This window comes from Anopheles stephensi, chromosome 2, assembly GCF_013141755.1.
Source record: "Anopheles stephensi strain Indian chromosome 2, UCI_ANSTEP_V1.0, whole genome shotgun sequence".
In the NCBI taxonomy this organism is placed as follows: domain Eukaryota; kingdom Metazoa; phylum Arthropoda; class Insecta; order Diptera; family Culicidae; genus Anopheles; species Anopheles stephensi.
This window is the reverse complement of record NC_050202.1, coordinates 5,110,320-5,129,994: the sequence shown is the minus strand read 5'-3', so window position 1 is coordinate 5,129,994 and position 19,675 is coordinate 5,110,320. Positions and strand designations below refer to the sequence as shown.

Genomic DNA, 19,675 nt, shown 5'->3' with positions numbered 1-19,675 from the left:
AGCACACACACAAAAAAAACCCGGCTCTTCCAAAGCAACAATGAGCGGCTTGTAATGAGTTTTTACGCGGACGTGAGTTGGGACCAGAATTATTGATGGCAGGCAACACACATTTTAAAGACAATAGAAGATGCGATCCAAATGATTTAGATGATGATAAATGAGCATTGTTTTCTGTAAAGTTTTGGGAAAAAAGGGTTTTCGTTGTCTATTTTAATTTTAAGTTCGTTTTTAATCAATCGGTGTTCTGCTTGGATTCGAGCATTCCCGGAATGTTTGTGGTTGTTTTCAGAAGAGTTCATTTGTGTTCATTTTTCTGTTATATAATTCACTAAGTTGAACTTGCATTCTGAAGGGTTTCCCCGATGATTCATCCACGATGATGAAGCAGAATGAATATTATTACAGAGAGGGGTTTGTATAGCGAATCAGTTTTTGGGGATCACAGTGTTCGATTGGTGTTATAAAATATTTTCAGCAGGTTTTCAGAAACATTCAGTAGCTGTTTTGTTTTACACATAGTTGAAATTAATTTCCAAGCTAAATGAGCTGGGCAAGTGATAGCAATGTAATCCCAAGACTTTCTGCTAGCTAGCTCCTTACGTAGCAATTGGTTCAAGCTGGGTTTAAGTATAATCTTAGCGATTAGTAAAGCACTCAACCAGTGCATCAGTATGCTGTGCATACATACGAAACAAAACTTAGCCGTCTTCCGAACCCCATTGCGTTCCCGTGCAAAGATGACGAGTCACTGATGAGACAAAGCAGCACAAAAACTATCCCATACAGGCAACAACGGCAGGGTAGATTCTCGAATAAAGTCTTAGACTCATGGTTCTAGGAAGTTTAGTGTGTACAGGCAGGAAAAGTGTGACGATGGGATGTGATATGGTTGCTTGTTGGTGGTGGCTTGCAACGATCAAGACAACAGACGACAGACCGTAATCACACATGCGACTGATTTTCTCGGATGATTGCAAACTGTCACTAGCATAAACACAAGCGCCCAAAATGGGAAACATTTGTCCCTATTCCCTACCATCACAGTGTGTGGAAAAGCGCAGGGAAAAACACCCCACGGTTCTTCAATAATATCCCTCGTGTGCTCTCGACGCCCGAAGGAATTCTGGTTGCGTCTCGTACCAGCATCGAACTGTTTGTTTGGGTGAGTTTGTCTATTTTTTGTCTGTCTCTGTGTGTCTTTCCCCGCACAGGACGAACCCCCGGCAGTACGCCAAACCGGTGGTAGGTGATTGTGATGGGTGCTCTCGTCCCATGTACACGCATGTACACACGGGGAGGGAAGTACAATACCGTGTGCGTGTGGGACACACAGTCACAGGACACCCCACAGTAAAACCGGGACGCCCTTTAGTTAGCATAAGTCGCCCTCTTCCGGGGTGTGGAGTAATGTGTTCGGTCGCACATACATTTTGTTGACTTTTCAACCAATACTTCAGTGCGTGCCCGACGAGTGCGTGACCGTCGGTGGTGGCGATGGTCCTATTTTTAGCCGCCAGTTTTTGTCCCCACGCTCGCTTCCTTGTTCTAGTTCGATTTCCTTCATTTGACAAACGCACACACACACACACACACGCTGGTCTGCGTTTGATTGTTTTTATTGATTTCCCGTAGCGATTGTTCCAAGCCACTGTCATTTGGCTGTACGCCGCCGTGCGTTTCCTGAGGTTTTGTCGAGTTGCATTGATCGATTTTCAGTACCAAGTAGTGGAACTGCTCCGGATAGCCGGGTCGGGGAGAGAGCGTGCCCTTAGGGTTAGCAATAACCCTGAACCACCTAAACGGCGGTAGTCGAAGCAGAAGCAATTGTCTCTGATGAATTTTCAGCAGCAGTCTCGGGACTGCAGGACCGGCAGACTTGTGCAGGCGCTCTAGGAAATTACAGGAAACTGGTTGTGGCCAGTAGGGTTCGTTTCCGCTCGCTTTACAAGCGCTTTGTCGGAGTCGGGAGTGATTTAATTTAAAGTTCGCTGTGCGAATTCAGTGGCAAAAAGGGGGGTAAAAGTGAAGTTGAAATGTTCTGCTCTGTTGTGTTTGTAGTTGGGTTGGTAATGACATGTCAAAATGCGGTAGATTACACTCAATTCTAATTTGCTTCCTAACGAAGGACATTGTTTTTGCGTGTTTGGGTGTCCCAGACGAAGGCAAAGGGTCAGATAAGAACGAGCGTGGTTGAATTTTCAATGAGGCAGTAAAAAAACAATATTTTTTTCGAATTGTATAGTTACTCACTTTTAGTCTCGATTCTTAGTAATTGAAAGCAGCTTTAAAGTATCTAACTCAAATGTGAATACCAACCTGGAAAGATAAAGAGAAAAGACAATAAATGAATAGATGTTTTTAAATTCAGATTATCAAGGCATTTTTAGGTGAAACAGTGATTAATTCATCCATTTGACAGGTAATGAACATTGTGCCAGGGTTCATCCTGACAAGACTGTCATTTCATACTGTTTGTTTGATGTGTATGAATTTTTATTTTAAATAGCTTTTTAGAAGTCTTTATCATAAAGCCGTGTTATTATAACTTTATCTGAACTTGATGCTACTTGATTGAAGCAAACAAATTCAGAATGGACTGGTTGGGTCCTTTCCGATGTCTAGTATTCGAGATGTGATCGAAAACCCAATATCTGAAGTATCGACGAGTATCGTATCAAATAGTATCGAAAGTCCTTAAAAGATCCCAAAGTTCGCTATAGATCCAAAATTTGACTTAAAAAAACTAAAATGTTTTTAGAACTTGAAATTGTGTAAAATAGTTTAAAACACAATGAAGATGCATGAAAGAGGTTCAAAGCTAATGAAAGCTATTTTCGACTAGAGAATTCTTCGGAAAACCCTTATTCTGCCAAAGAGTAAAATCAAACTAAATGCCACTTCCAAATACATTCTGCTCCCATCCGCCAATCTGAGTCGTCGCTTCGCATTGACTTCGATGTGCATTATATGAACAGCTTATTTGAACAAAGCTTCTATCCTTGATCGTTGACCATCATTGATGCTGAAAGCTTTCTATCTGCCGCTGTTCACATGTTTCGGTTTCATTCATTTCACCATCATCCCACCCGGTCCCGATTGTGTATCGCTTCATCCGGAGAAGCCATTTTTGTGTGTGTGTGTTTTAAAAAGAAAACGAAGCAAAAAGAAGAAGAAAAAAATGCCACGCAATGGTCGCCACTTGGAGCGGCGGTAGATTAGCAGCTCTTTGTTACAGTGGGATGATTAAGGCTCTATTCTCCACTACAAAGCAAGCACACCGAAAGCAGCTCCGAACCAGAGAGAATCATTCCACGTAGCAACAAAAAGGAACAACTTCAAACCTACAGAAAGAAAGGGTGGCCAACATGGTATGATAGCGTGGCGGCTGTCATTTTCGTAAATCGGGTGGAAGAAGAAAAAAAGGCGAACGCACACACTAACGGACGAAAGGATCTCTCGGTGTCGGTGATTATGTCCACCGTCTCGCTGCACCGGCGTTTCACAGCGACCGAGAACTCATCAACAATTGTGGTTAGAAGCTCCGGTTGGACAAGCGGTGGAGCATTGCACCGTTTTCTCGGTTCCACGAAACGTTGGCTTCCCTTGTAAGGGGGATGAGAAATGGGTCGTGGGTATTGCACCCCCTTTTTACTTGGCCACCAAGGCAACTGTATCGCACTGCAGTGGTTCGAAAATCCTGCCATTTTCCGACACCCCGTCACACTGCAGCACGATGATGATCCACCAAACGCAACCAAACGGAAACGGTGGTAGAAGCTTCTGGCGAAGAAAGAATCCTTCCGAGCGAGTCCATCGGGGCAAAGGCAAGGCACATCGCTTCACTCCTTTTTGTCGGGATAATGATGTCCTTTGTCACATTGGATTTTGTGATGGCTGTGTGTGTGTGTGTGTTCACCTTGGTTATGCCCAGGGAAGGATGGACTTAATAACAACGTAAACAGGAACTGGATCTGAGCGAGCACACGTACAAGCTGGTAGTGAGCGGTTTATGAACCGTGAGCATAAGTGTTTGGTGTTAACCTGTAATTATGAGACTTGGAGGATGTTGGATATCAAATTAAGTAATTTCGGGCAAGTAGCGATTTTAAATGGAAGCCATAATCATCACGAGGAGAAGAATGTTTTGATGAGAAACGAAGCTCTCGTAAGAGTATTACTGATTGATGCAGTAGAAGTATGCAACTCCATTACTGTACACAAAGCTCTGACAAGGATCTTGAGTATGCATTTGAGTGTCTTATTGTAGGAAGAACCAAAAATTAGTTGCTTTTAGCCCTGATCGATAACTCGTGGCTAATGATGTCATCGCTGCTATAATTATAATGGACTGCAGGAGACGTCTTCCTAGCACGACTGTTGGAGGGTTCCGCGTGCCTAGTCAAAGGTCAAACGATTTGAGGTTTGCTTTCTTGAAATTGTGTCGTTTCCTTTGGGGAAAGTAAATAAATTTTGAGTGCAACTCATCAATTTCTGGTCGTTAATTTGAGGTTTTACCCCCGGGGGGTCCACTTTAATGACATTAAAATGGCAAATATTTGTCTCAAGCCTCTAGTTCATAAAAATCATCGAACCGTTTATAGACGAGCGTCATAAATAATTATTTCACTATAAAATTGCACACTGCTCGAAACTGAAGATCATCTCAGCATGGAGCGTTTTCTCGCGAATAAAATCTTCATTTTCCACTTACTTGTCTTTTTCGTAAGTAGCATCTTATGCATCGGTTGAAATGTAGTCTTCCCACGTTCTTATTCTCGTTGTCAATTCACATTAAGCCACGAAAAGACTATCGCACCACCATAATGCACCTCGGTAATCACATATTTTCATTATAGTAATGAGTATTTTTATTATTTCTTAATTAATGGAATTTTGCTTTTATCACACCGGTCACCAGTTGTCGGGGGCTTTGGGTAAGAGAAACACTCCAACGCCAACTCCACTGCAAGGGTAATGCCTTCAACAAATGGTGGCAAATGAGACTGTCGCCCCATGCCTGCATCCATCAGGGGGTAGAAGAGCCGTTTGCTGCTATCTCGAAGCGGAAAGGACAATTCCCATTTCATGCCACCCTTCGGTCGGCTAGAAGTGGAATTTATCGACAAGGACGCAGAAGAATAAATGATAAAATGAGCCCTCTTTCTCTCGCTGTCTCTCTCTCTCTCTCCGCGTTGGTGATAAAGATAAGAAGGCTTTGCTGTAAAAGCTGCTAAAGCAGATCGCCCTTAAAATCGAAGGGTGGTGTCCGTATCACGAAATACGGGCCTTTTTTTCTTGCTGTTGGGGAAAACCCCCGTAATCATTAAGAGGGGGTGCTGTCGAAATGTGCGACAGAGGGAAATAAAACGAAGAGAACCCCGAATGAAATTTCCTCCAAATGCATTTACGATCTCTCCCCTACGGGAAAAGGGCCGTGTGCGAATATCGGGTGGGGAGTTTTGTCACCGATATATCTATGAGTTATGATTATGGGGAGCTTATGCTTATTGTTCGGAAAATTAGATCAGCTTCCCCGTTCCTGGGAGGAGTCGGCAATGGCTAGCCGGAAACCAACAATTCGCCCTCCATGAACCACCAAAACAGGGAGATGTGCTGATAGGAATAATTTCATTCCACGGGCAGTGATGGCTAGCTCATGGAGTCGTCCGAGCAAGGGTTTGATATTGTAACCGAGTGCCGGTTAGTGGGGAGCTGTTTTAATTCGTTTACTACACCACTGACGGAAGCAAGCCCTTAATGGACAAAGCAGACCCCGGGTGGACAAAACAACACAAAGCAGCAATCTCTCGGTCCACTCCCACTCGCGGGGAGAAACTCCTTCGCCGGACTCACAATTCTTGAAAAGGATCCTCATTGCTTTCGTGATACACCAAGACAACTGTTTATTGTTTCTGGTCCTCTTGGACGAGAGAAAAAAAGGATAATAAATTTCCAATGCTTGTGATTTGGGATTTTACTACCCGGGCCCAGAAACAGCAGTAATCAAACGAACCATGTCGTCCGCGGGAACGAGCGGAAGGATTAAATCCGAACCCGATGACGCAGCGTTCTATTCGCTGCGTAAAGCTGTACGCAGGAAGAAGTTTTGCTTCGCTTCTCAGCCGATGCCACTGTGCCGTCGTCCTGCATGACAAATGTGTGGACGTAAAATCACGACCGAAGCAAATGTCCGGTCGACTGGCTCAAATGGAAACTGCTGATTGAAGCAGCAGCAGCAGCAGCCAGCTGCCGACTGATTGAACCCGCAAAGAGCAAAGGGACTCGTTCATCTGTCGCCATGGTAAATGGCGTCACATCAGTTGAACTTTGGAGCTTTCGCCGTTTGCGATTGCTGGACTGCAGTGATGGCGCGATAAAAGTGGACATTGCGTGTGTGTGTGTGTGTGGGATCGGAACTTTTTTTCCCTTTTGTTGCTGTCTGCGTTCAAAGATGAAGATGAGAGCCAAGAGAACGATCGGATCCAGATTGAAATCTGGTTTAATGAATGGTTTAGCAGTATCCCACTTGCAAGAATTGCCGTCCAGCGGATGGTCCGGACTGGATGAAGTCAATATAACCCAGCGAAAGGGTTTTATTTGCCAATGAAATGCGAGGGTTGATTGGATTTTTAGTAATGAGCGCTGTTTTTATGTGCGAGATGCGGGAGGGAACAATAAAAATCGAACGTTGCTTTATCGACCGATTGATTGAATCGTTATCGGGATCGTAATTATGATTGATGCTTAGTTTTATGCGCTGTATGTTTGTCTTTTTTTCAAAATCCCATCGACCAAAAAGGGGTACATCGATCGAGATTTGTCCACTCGGTAATATTGTGTCTTTTCCTTTATTTGAATGTTGTTGTAGCAGTTTTCGATACGTGGAGTTGAATGCGGACGAGAAATCATGCACAACTGCACGTCGATTGTCCCGTTTAGCGAATTGTTTGATATGGCTCATTTGATCCACTACTGAGCCTGATGTAACAAAAACCACAATATCCCGCTTACAGGTGGAGAACAAATAATCTCCTCCCCAAAAACGAACCAGCACAGCAACAATGCAAACCACTGAGAGCAAATGCATTTTTGTAATCTTCTGCTTTCCTTTCCTCTGCGCTGCGTTGCGTTTGTGGGGAAAGATTTCTGTGTAATCCTATTGTTGCTCGAACGTTTTTGCTGCGTGCAATCGATACACGGGTCATTTTTGCAGTTTTGTTTTTCCCGCTTCTTTTTGGTATCGTTTTCCACTGTGTTCCACCGTTTTTTTTCCCAACTTGAAAAAGGGTGTAACATTTTCGTATGTGGCTTGGGGAACGCGATATTTCCACTGGCTGAAAATCACAATGGGATTTGCGGATTGTTGCTGTAGTTGGTTGCTGATGGGTTGAAAGCATGCATGTACGGTGATGTGGAAAATGCGATAAAGTTGTCCAATGCGTTGGAAAAAAAACCGAGTGACCGAACGGTGTTCTGTCTCCTTCCTACCTATGAACAAACTTTAATGTAATGCTTTACATGCTTTGTAACAAAACTCAACAATCAACACCATAATGCAGTGCGTCATGTAACGAGAGTCTCATTATTCGTTCGACAAAAATAGAATTCAAGGAAAATTGTACCGTGGAACTGATTTACCCCATTTTGTTGTATGAGATGTGTGTTTGCAGCCGCTTGACAAGCATTGTGTGTTTGTTGGCACTTGTTAAAATTAAACAATATTTCCTAGAACTTATTACAAAATCACACGCACGCTGAGACTGGCTCCGTAATCCGAAATGGGAAAACAGTGTTCGGTCGATTCTAGGGAAAACCAAAAAAAAAAAAAAACTCCGAGGTCCGAGGCACATCAGGTTGCAAACAAATTTGGGCTTCCGTGTGTCGTCTCGGACGCACCACACTTGGTGGACATGAAAGCTTCGAGTGCGACCCATTAGCCGAACAAGCCGACGGTACAAGCCACCGGCATGAATTATAAATGATCGCTTCCCTTGATATTAGAGCGTCCGGCGACGGTTGCGATGGAACTGGTTTGCTTTCATTGCCGCTTACTATTGTACTTTATGATTGTGGAATTGTGGTGCTATTTTCAGGTCTCGCGGCGGAATGCCGGTGTTGACGAAACTACGAAAGTTCTGAATGAAAGTCGAAGTTTGAAAAGCATGGTGTTTTAGGAGAATTGATTCATCGAGATCGTTTTCTGGGGCAGAAATCTGATCATTTTAGCTTGAAATTGTTACCTGTCGGATTCTTCTGTATGGTAATGCACTGGAACATGGTAACATTTTAGTGATGCGCCGTCAGAGCAGTCCAGCAGGATGGTGGCAGCGATGTCGGTCGTCAAATTCAATTAATGTCGATGTCGGTCGGTTCAATTCTTGGTCGAATCAATGATATCTGGTGCGTAGGTTCGTATTTTTCTAACTGAGGAAAATGAACTTCCTGGGAAACTTTAAAGGCATCAAAGTAAAACAACTAGTGTTTCTAAACCTAATCCATACTTTAAAATATTGCTACTCGAATTGTGGACAACTATTGATGATACCTAAGAGAAGAGAACGTCTTTTTTTGATACCTAAGAGAACGTCTCTTTTTCAGCAAGTAGATACTAGAAATAAGCTACGGCTGTTGCTAAAACTTTCGAACTCGGCAACCCAAAACAAACAATACACATCCAATAAAACACATCAATCACTCTTAATTTCCCCGAGGACTTTAACCAAAAGCACACCACCACCACCGTATTCTAGTTCGAGATCAACTTCACTCGATCCGTTTGAAGATCAACAAACACATCATATGTTCTATTAGGGAAAGTGACATTGACATTGTGTTTTGTCTACATCGGTATCAAACTCGAGCAGAACCTATAAAAAACACACACACATACACACACACTCCCAATCCCGGTAGCCATTGTGGTGAACATTGCAAAAATCTTCCCAACTCCATCCAAAAGCCTTCCCTCGATCGTTTCTCCATACCGGACCGCTGGTTAGGTTGAAGTGGTTTTCTTTTTTCTTCTTTTTTTTCCCTTTGTCTATCACTTTCTCCGGGGGAATGTCCGAAACCGGTCCATTCGGCGTTCCATTATTGCCGGCGTGCCCTTTTTGCCGGTTGCAATTTCATTCGACGGGCTCAACAGGACAACCAGGACAAAAGCAAAAAAAAAAAAAAACCGAGGCACGACGGACGGAATCGTTCCGAGCTCTGCCGTCCACTAATCGAAAAAGCAACCGAGTACTTATATTTCACTTCACACACTCACCCGTCACTCGTTGTGAATGTGATGAAAATCGACTCTTGTTGTACTGCACTGGATCGGGGGGGGGGAGGGTTTTGTGGAGCGAACTTGTCCGAACCGGTGAGCTTTTATGGGTTATTTGTTTGAACTTAGGCCAGGCACCGGATAGGACAGTGGTCAGATCATGGTGGTGGCTTTTTTCTTGTGTATCAAATATTACAGTGACGGATAAATTTTGTCCCATTGGCATGTCTGGGTTCCAACAAAACTCTTTTCACGTAAAAATTGAAGAAATCCCAGATATTAAATTAAGTTGAAACTATGTAGACTGAAAAAGAAGTGAAGTCAATCTGTACAATAATTTAGCATCAAGCAAAACGTTAAATATTGTAGACATACTGTACGGCAATTGCAAACTCATTGCTAGAGTTACTTTTTTGAACATCAGTGTGGACGTGTGTCTCTCATCCAAACACATTTCCCTTGACAGTGTAGAACCGGACTGGATGCCCTGGTTAAGGCAGGATCCTTCAAACCCGACTGACAATAAAACACTCGAGCACGCACCTATGAATGGATCGCTATGAATCCTTATGAGCCCCCGGCCTCACCCGGACTTAACGCACCCGTGCCAGGATTGACGATGTGACAAAAGTGATTCACAGGTGTTTCGCGTTCCGGAACAGAGAGCAACACTCCCCGTACCGTATCGGAGGTTCCTGGACCATAGTTTCGGTGAGTGATGAGGTCAGAATTTCTGCACAAGGCTGGATCTCGCAACAAATAGCCCGTACGCACTAAATGTCCTACGTGACCGGCCGGGTCGTTTTGCACAGGTTGGACGGGAACGATGAAACGAGGGCACAGGCGAGAGAAAAAATATGATGACATCAAACCTGAGCTGACGGTTATGAGGAGCAGGAAATATGGACATGAACACGTTTGCAGTTTTATCGTCACTACGGTCGCCGCTCGATCCGGAAGTTTCGATTGGAAATGGCAGGGGGAAAAAAGGTGGAAACAAACAAAAGAAAAACAACAAACCCCACGGAATCGCAAACGTTCTGCCATCGGTTTTGCAGTGAGGTGGTTTTATTTGCTTTCAATCCGTAACAAAAACACCAAAACCTCCCCCCTCCCTGGGGTGAATTCCAACGGTGGCAACGGCTTTACAACACTTTGTGCTTTGTTTGCTTCTTAGGGTTTTCAGCAGAAAAGGATGTGCGGCTGATTGACTGATTGACTCGGGGTGTGGAGCGCAAATTGTGAAGCGCTGCACAAAATTACTGATGGATGGATTTTATGGTGAACGGTTATGATCCTCAATCATGCTGACAGGCACAAATTGGTGGGGGACACAGCGTGGTGGTGGACATGCCGACCGAACTCCCAACATCCGCGGCGTAGTTCGAAGGGAAATAGTGCGAATCGTATTTTAGTGCACTTCAACACTCGTTCTTTGTGTTTTGTTTGGTTCGTTTCCTGTTTGGGATCGCAGCGCAATGTTCCTTCTTCCAGGATGTAATATCCATGGGAACATCTTGACGTTGGAACATCCGTGCGATTAATTGATTCGACATGCGATGACATTGACGAGGCCAATGAATGATAGGAACGGTTTGCCCCTTTGTGATGCGAGGCTATAAAATATTGATTATTCAAATAGGCGTCATTTAGCGTTTGCCGTTCGGAAGGAAAGATGTGACTTTTATTAGCGCCCGAGGAAGCTGTGATTAATTAGGGGAGTTTGGGAAGTACATTAAACGGTTAGCGGCCACTGGGTGAGTCACCGCTTCATCATGCCCAGTAGGGGGAATTATATCCGTTTTCGAGTAGCAAGGAGTTATGCGGAAGTTTTTTCTTTTATTACATGGAGATTATCGGAACCATCAATTTGCGCTATAGTTCCTGAATTTATAACAGAGGGAAAATCGGATTCGTCAAAGCGATGACGTTTATCGTACCTTCATCTTCTAAATTGCTCGCTAGTTAGCCTCGGTATATAATTCTGGATAACGAATATGTAGCATAATGTATATTCCAATAAATCATTCAATCATGTATCCGTCTGCGATATTCAAGCAAGGATCTCTCTTCTAGTTTATGGCTCCTTTTCGTTTAGATATGAATCAATGTGGACATTTTGAGCAGACGTTTGGGACTCTACTCAAAATCGGTCTTCAGGCGATAGGGTCTAGTGATAGACTTGCACAGGTTAAAAGTGCAGAATCACAATTTACACTCTTGGGATGTGGATTATACAGCATGTGTTAGCCGATACATGGCAATATACTGAATAATGAAGGTTTAACACCTTATCGACCTTCTTGGATTAACTTTTTCATGGGGTGTAACATTGTCCGGAATATCTAAGGATCACATGGTCATGGTATCAATGAATGACTTCTTCTTCATGCCTGCTTTATCTGGCCTACTAGACTTATTCATACCACATAGTTAGATAGTCAGTCCTCACTATGGGGGAACGGCCCAGATGGGATTTGAACTCCGATCTTGCCAGATGAAAACCCGCATCACTATCGTATCTACTACCTGGCCGCCCAGAGATAAATGAATAAACAGTAAGCGTAAAATTTATCGTTTATAAACATATTATTTAACCTCCACAGCAGTTCAGGCCTTAGAACTCAACTCTAAACTCAAACTACTCACTGATGCTGTAGAATAAATTTAAAACACTGACCTATGTTTTATAGACATAGCCATACGTCAAAGGTCAAAAGTCACCCGTTAAACATCAAATACTTAACTTCAACAACCCTATTTCTCAACTCAACCGTTTTTGTTTTAAAGATAACGCCAAACAAAATTACTAAACGAAGGACCACCCCATGGGACACTTAAAATTCAACCTCAAAAGAGCAATACTAAAATTTTGAAGATGTTATTAGGTTTTGATTTCTCCGCTTCACACACCCAGAGCAACCCTCAATCAATGGGAGACTTTCATCAGCTTTTCAAGTAAGAAAGATGAGCAAATCATTTTCGATTTGCAATTCAATCACCCATCGAAAAACGTTCGATTCGCTTTGCACACTCAATGATGCTTCTTTGCTGCTGCTGCTGCAACATCGTCACCATTTCGACGACCACAATCCGATATTTAAATCAACCGAAAGACGATCGTTGGGTCAGCAACGCGTTTATACACACCGCTCGTCACCGCTTGCCTGAATAATCACTTTAGGGACGCCTTGCCTCTTCCGAACGCGATCCGTTGCTTAACCTTTCCGAGTGTTGATGCTCACGGTGAATGAGAAGAACCGCAACGCAACGGCCAATCGGTTATGATTTGCGACGAACATCGTGGTGCAGGGCTTGAGCATGCCAAACCCGTGGCCGATTTTAATTTCACGCACATTAGCCACGGTCAAAAAGAATCCCGAGTTCACTAACCTTGATGGCTGCTCGGAGCGTGTGTGTGTGTATGTGTGCGAGTGCGATGCAATGAATCGGATGGTGCATGTTTCGGTAAATACCTGCAACACCGTGCACGTGATGCGAGAACGTCAGATGAATGCTCGGTGCATTTCATCGGTGCAGAACTCTTTCCATAAGGGATAGAGCGAACGAGCGACCGGGAGAGCTCATCTCGTTGTACGTTAAGTGGGGTGGTAGAAAACTATTTTGCTTACCTCCCATTCCTAGTTTTTTTTCCCCCCGTGGCAGGGGTAGAATGGTTTAAGCTGTGGGGGTGGAATTGTAAGTGAAAAATGAAAGCACATCATGAATATAAATTGCAACTGTTTTCGGGACCAAAAGTTTTGCCCTGGCTAGCGGCTAGCGATGGTCCTCTTGCTGGTGGTGCTCACTGAAGCACCGGAAAATTCTCTCCGACAAAACCGGAACATCCCAAAGAACTCATCCCCACAGAAGCAGAAGAATTTTTTTTTGGTTTGTTTTGTTTTCTTCGCGTTTCTTTCTCGGGCACAAAGGAAAAGAATCCTCCCTCCCCCCTTTTTTTGTGAAAGGTTCATTGGGGTAGAATTTTGGTTTCCTTCACTTTCTGCTTCCTTGGGCGAACAAGTGATTTTCCGACCTCACTCCGTCTCACTCTCTCTCTTCCGTCACTTTCTCTCACTTTGCCTTTCTGAAGGAAAATTGAGGAGAAGCGAGCAAAAAAAAAAAAAAATGGACAATCAAACCACAGGCACAAAATTTCTTCATTTTTCCTATCAACTTTTTTATTAAGCGTAAAATAAACCCGGCATTAAGGGCGGCCGAGAGTCGCTCGGACCGAGGCCGACATTTTGTGTGTTGCAGATTTTTCACCGGGCTGAAATGGAAGGTTCCGAGATTAGTTGAGGAGCTTGGAGTGAAGCTGGTCCGGTGGATGGTGGGGCAAAGTAAATTAGATTGAAACGAATGAGTCCGACCGACGTCATCATGGCAGCGCGTGGTCGTCGTCATGGTGGTTCAACGTTTAATGAAACGTTCGGAAGGGGAAAATCTGCAAAGAAAGGAACTGTTCCAACCAACCAGCCAAACTTGCAAATACTACCCCCCCAGAGCTGGATTTTAAATCTTTTCAGCGTGTTCCTCGTGTTCCGTCGTGCGCAGGATGCCGCTGTTGTAGGTGAAGGAGAGCGCGAGCTGTCAGTAAAAATTGCAAACATTTAATTTTCCTTTTTTTTTAAACGCATTTTATGCATGCTAAGGTAAGCATATTTTTGCTCATAAAGCATGATCGCCCCTTTGCTGGTGGAGATGAGACCGATTTAATTTTTTGCTTTGTAGCATCCTCTCTCGCCCTGTTTTAATTCTTGATTTTATCTGCCGTTTTATCTATTCGGTATTGCTTGCCTGCTGAAGGTTTAAAATTTTTATTAAGACCTTTATATTTTCTTTCCATTCGGGGAATGGGAAAATAATTTTCCGTTCATCTCCTGGGTGTGACGTCGATCTCGAATCACTTTTCATGACGCTTTTCCTCCCAAAGCTGTGAATCTATCAGCCGCAAAAGGATGTGTCCGTGGAAACGGAGTCTGTTGTCGGGAGAGCAATCAGCCCGAACCAGTGCCAGCGTTCGGCTGTACGGGAGCGAGCTACTAATTTATTTCAAGTATTGCATTATGAAAAGTTTACCCGTGTTCCGCGACCGACCGTGGGTCGTCCTCGGTAGTTCACAGATTTAAGCTCACTTTGAAGCGAGAAACTGGTTTCTATCATAATTGCATTTTATTATGCTGACAATGAATAGTAGTATTCTTGGTGGGTTGGAGGAGGTAGAGAACCGCTGGCGCTATCCATTTTCTCGGGGTTCGGAGTGCTTGATGATTTTGGGGTTTATGGGCCCCTGATAAGCTTAGTTTTGAGGTTTGGCTGAGTAGTAGAGGGTGAGTTGAGTATGAAATTTAAGGGAATTTAAAGTAAATTCTCGAAGAGTAGTTTTCATTCTCCTCATTCAAAACAGTCTTCTTTATTATTCTTCTGCTTTAGTACTACAAATTTGGTACTTAAGGCCTTTCATTTCTGGCTTTATTAACTTTTATATCCAGTATCTAAATAGGCAGTCCTACGAACGGATAGATGGTCCCGGACTGGATTTGAAATCGGTCCCTTCGTGTGTGCAACTGGCACCTCTATCAACTGTGTTAAGATAAATTTGACGTCTAGATGGCGCTACTATATCGACTTTTTCGTTGATATAAAAGCTTAAAATATTTAAATTAATTATTTAAAAATTATAAGAACATCACACATCTACTTCAGCTTGATACGAACACCGTGACCAAGTCATGAGAATTCTACCGAACAGCCTAGCCGAATAAAGTTTGGTTCAGTACCTCACCAATTGGCTATAAGGTCGAACAAGTATAAAAAAAGCTTTAAAACACACTCTAAATCAACTCTAAATCAACTCCTAATCGTAAATTTTACCCTCCATCTTGACACAAGTCCACTAGAAAACATTATTAATTTTATAGCTCAATCAATAGCATCGGAGCGCCCTCTGGCTAACAAAAAAAAAAAAAAAAAAAAATCGCCACTTACCGCCATCTTTTATTTACAGTCCACCATTACACGCTTTTCACTTCATCGGCACGCTGCCAGAAAGTGGCCAACTGATTGACCCCGCGCAGGTTACAACGGTTAGAATTTTTATGTCAAATATTAGAACAGCCGGTCCGTAGAAAAACCGTATCGATATCGATCGCGCGTACACTCGACAGGGCACAGATTTTGATGTATGCGGTGGACCTCGCCGTTGGTTAAACCCTTACCGACGATCCTGTCCCACAATAATACCTTCGTGATTAACGGTTGGAAAAACGGAATAAAATTACTTAATTGTGGCCCTTTTCTCCAAGGTAGTTGAATTCATTAGGCCAGCCCGCCGTGTGCCGGTCTGGGGGTGAACCGGAGCAAGATTGATTACTAACCTGCATGGTTCTAGAAGAAGTAAAGGGGAGTAAGAAGAGAAGGTGCTAGTATTGCTACTGGCGGTGCGGAAAATTATTAAGTAAAGTATGAAGAAAACCCCTCACTAATATAAAGTAAAAGTAACACACCCAAGTAGCGTGAAGGTTGAACCTTTGGGAGAGAGAGGAAAAAAAAAAGATTTCCCGCAGGCAATCTGAAGCAACAGAGGAAGAAGAAAAAACAGGAGTGATTGGTCTTTACACGTCCATTACTTGAGGTGGTACCGGTTGCAAAATGGCCGGCATGGGTGCAAAGGCAGAAAAAAAACCCCACTAAAATGAGCTGTACTGTAGAGGGTAAAACCACAACAAAAAATAACATTACTTACCCACCATTATCATGATTGGAAGGAAAAGTTATGATGGAGAAAAGTGGCAGTAGCTACACGAACAGGCGACGCAAACGAACCGGCATACGTGCTAATGTGTGTGTGTGCATGGAGACGCCTGGCCGTTCGTGTGCGAGAGAGCGGGTGAGGACCCCATAAATCTACAATTGGACGCGTGGAAAATCCCGTCAGCAATTAGTGCAATGCTCGCCTGGACAATGCTCCAGAGCCGATGTGTCGCTTAATGGCGTGTGCGCGCTGGTTGGGGATTTTTTTCTGTAGTTCGTGTAGAGTCGGGTTTTTTTGTTGCTTCTTGGTTGATGGAAGCTATGGTTTTATTTATTTGTTTTGCTTCCACATTCATCAGGACAAAAATTCCGCGACGCATCGCGGAGTGGTTTTAATTTATTTAAATTACCCATCACGAAAGCTGTACATTAACACATAATTACTTCATTACATGGGGATCGAGCCACAGGACCATGAAGCATTCAGGGCGAGGAACGCATTCGCATTCACTCACGATCATATTTCTTTTATTATTCGTTTACTGTTTAGTGCTTCACCTTTCACAGCTAATGAGCTTACGAGCCTCCCTGATGGGCCCGTTTGATATCGGCTGCTAGCAAGCTGATGTAAAATTCACTAATCAAACTCGAGCCACACAAAACATCAAGGACGACGGCTAGACAATAAACTGGAGTTCATAATTCCCAGCGCATTTTCCTTAACTGATGGATCAATCGTTTTCGCCCCAGCTCAATTGAATGTCCGTTCCGTGGTCCACCAAGGAACACTGCTTACTGCTTTACATTCCTTCACGCTTTCGCACGCTAACGAAACGGGGGTTTGTGTGTTGCTGCTGTTGGCGAAAAAAAAAACGTACAACTAAATCGCTTCACAATTTGGAACTGCACGCGATAACTTCACTCTGGCTGTACGACGAGGCGGTCGCGTGCGCTCGACACTGTGTTGTTAGGTTGTTTGAAACGGGTTTCAATTCCACGGGTTTATGATAAATGTGCAACAGCTCACAACGGGTTGGAGTTTGGGGACCATTAAGCTCTGGCTAGAGAGAGAAAAAAAAAAACACACACACACACACCACAAAATGCACGAGACTCTTGAACAAAGAACATGTTCCACACACTCTACTATGCAGCCTTTTTGTGAGGAGCAGCGGCTTTCGGCACCAATTTTTCGCTAGTGTGAGGGGACCCGTTTTGCAGGAGAAAATTATATTTTTAATAGCGATGAATTATGCACTGGAAACATTTACCACTGATGAAAAAAGGGGGTGCTGGCTTTGCCGTTGTGTCGTGTTGCCAAAAGGGTCTCGATTTCGAAAGGATATTGAATCCCTGGGCCAGTGGTTTCCAGCAACGGGTTCGTTCGGGTAATGGTTTACGAGTTGGGAAACGAGTTGATTTTGTTTTCTTTAAAGCTGCTAATGTTAAGTGGCTATTCGTTGCGAAGTGATTGTCTGGAGTTTGAGAGAGAGTTTCCTTCAAAATGCATTCTTAAGGTCCTTGATGCCTGTTTAAAATAATTCTCTTTTTGAGAAGGGTAGTAACAGGGTGATTACTCATAGAACAAGTACAAGGATGAAAGGAAAGATTGGTAATTGTCTGCCGATAGAATCCTTACTTTTTGAAGTCTTCGAGTGGAAAAGAGTTTCTTCTGCTTCTTCCTTTCCACTACAACCTTCAGAGGTCTCGGCCTGTCATTTCTGGCCTTCTGTGACTTGGTTTCCTGGCATTCTGTGACCCGTAGCAAAGTAGCTAGCCTTGCGTCCGAGTAGGCGGTTTAGATGGGATTTGAAGTTGGCCCAAGTTGCCCCGTAGTTGGCTCAAGTTGAGATGAACTGATTGCATTGGTGCTGGTTTCTGAATTGACAGACTTCTTTCTAGTGACGTAAAGGCATTCGTCGTCGATATACTTGATCCGCTTTTGTACTTCCAAATACCAAGGATTCTTTATGACCTCCTAGCAATTTACACGCCAGCAAAATTTAAATCTATTTTGCATCCCATATCTCGAAAGGCGTTCTTGAGTGCCTTGAGACTCATCTACGAAAACAGGCATTTGCTCACAATACAAGTTAACGTGTCTGCATCGTTTTTATTTGTGGGGTTTATTGTCTTCGAAAAGACACTTTGGTATGCTCTTAAAACACAAAAGACTCGTTGATAAATCTTGTCCAAGTCATCAGCTTATACCTGAAATAGCATTACAACTCCTGATACATTCATCTTCGAATCTCTGGTTGCTGTCTATAGTATGAAAAAAAAGGCAGCTTTGTCTTCTTCTTCTTCTTCTTCCTTGGCACTACAACCTCGAGAGGTCTCGGCCTGCCATTTCTGGCTCTCTATGACTTAATTTTACCCGTAGTAAAGTAGTCAGCCTTACGTACAGGGAGGTGGTCTGGAAGGGATTTAAACCCCGGCCCTGCCATGTGAAGACCGGCACCGCTGTCGCCTCAGCCACTGTACCGCCCCTTATACAGAATTTTCCAAGAAGAGATCAATGGCTTTTTCATGTAGTCTAGGAAATCCATATCTCGATTTGATTAAAATCTCTCAAAAAACTAAGACTTACACTTAAACTGCAGTTGAAAACATAGTTTTAAAACAGTTTGTGGCTCATGCTGTTTCATTCTTAAACAGAAAACTTTAATTTGCATTCAACGAAACAGATACCAATTCATTCTCAACATTTCTTGTAGAAAGGACACAAAAAACTTAAACTCTTTGCAGCATCTTACGTTCGGCGTCCAGTCGTTCAGAATTGTCTCCCTTTTTTTTAACGTCACCGAATCTCTGCTGCGGACATGCATGGGAAAATTCCTCCAGTAGGTGTGTTTATCTCTGTATGTGTGTGTGTGTATAAACAGCATTTTTTCTGCGTGTGTTTCCGCTCATCATCCCCAAACAACTCGGGCAAATTGATTTTTTCTGTCGTTCTTGGCAAATGTTGACTATCCACTTTTGCATGAATTTAAAGTGGCAGTAGAAAGTGGAAATGATCATCATGCTACACCAGCGCCCGATGCGAGGCGTGCAGAAGCAAAGAAAGTGCATCCTCCGCTCGTTGAGAATTCGCCCGAAACGGGGAAGTATGCAATTGGCACGATAAAGCTTCTGCTTCAGCATCTCTCCTGTGTTCCGTGTTCCGTGGCAAAGTGAAGTTGAGTGGTAAAATGCAACCCGATGCAAACCGAAAAACGAGCACTCGGGGCAACAAAACCTAAACCCAGAATCAAGTGCAAGAATGTACCATACACAAGTAGAGGTAGGAAAAAAAACCCCGGACTCCGGTCAGATCGTTCACCGCAATGAGAAGCGGGGCGACAAACGACGACGAATAGCAGGCACAAGGCGAAATTGGGCACAATTTTCATATTTGAAATCTCAGCTCTCCGGACCTCGGGCAGGCGATAAAATTTTAAGGACTCGCTTTACGGTTTTCGGGCAGCCGAGAGTGGTTTTGGTGGTGAGTTTTCTCCATTTTCCTCAGCATTTTTTGTGTGTGTTGTTGCTTCCTTCTTTCAATTGCAATCGTCACAGACCGATTGCAGCGATGGTGACCAGAATGGGCCTGCATTTGCTAGGCTCGGCCCAAACAGGTTCACCCTTCCGGAATCGGGGTGAGCCCCA

At 43.6% G+C, this 19,675-nt stretch overlaps 1 protein-coding gene across 4 annotated transcripts in view; it reads right to left on the bottom strand.

Moving 5' to 3' along the window:
• The window catches only part of LOC118508187, an 86,559-nt gene that overhangs the window by 22,350 nt on the left and 44,534 nt on the right, over positions 1-19,675 (bottom strand). Inside the window, exon 1 of one of the 4 annotated variants that reach the window (XM_036047746.1) lies at positions 2,254-2,300. The exons of the other annotated variants lie outside the window; for them this stretch is intronic. The gene's annotated coding sequence lies outside the window, so the exon portion shown is untranslated. Of the gene's footprint in view, positions 1-2,253; positions 2,301-19,675 lie in introns of those variants that run through there. 4 annotated transcript variants of the gene reach the window in all.